The following is a 362-nucleotide window of genomic DNA, read 5'->3' as shown; positions in this document are numbered from 1 at the left end:
ATCGCTAGGAAAATTTTTCCAAAAAATCGGCTTCGGTTGATAATGTATTATGAATTAATGAGAATCATGTATAGCCAAGTTTGGTTGGACGGCGATTCTTTGTGTGCGTGGAGCTTCGTCATTACAAGTCTCTCTTACAAAGAAAATTTTTCTTTTCTTTACAGAATGGTACTCTTTCTTTCTTCTTTGGGCTTATTTTTTTCTTTTTCTTTTTCTTTTTTTTTTACCAAGGACTTTTTTCCGCTCTTGATTTTTCCGTGAGCAAAGATTTTTCCATAAGCAAAGAACTTCTACGAGTGAATTTTTAAAGCGCGCGATGTAAACAAGATATGGAATTACATGTAAATGAAAATAGAGCCTCA

The sequence above is a fragment of the Pocillopora damicornis genome, chromosome 1, assembly GCF_964200805.1.
Source record: "Pocillopora damicornis chromosome 1, jaPocDami1.2, whole genome shotgun sequence".
NCBI classification, from domain to species: domain Eukaryota; kingdom Metazoa; phylum Cnidaria; class Anthozoa; order Scleractinia; family Pocilloporidae; genus Pocillopora; species Pocillopora damicornis.
The sequence above is the reverse complement of the archived record's forward strand: the minus strand, read 5'-3'. Positions refer to the sequence as shown.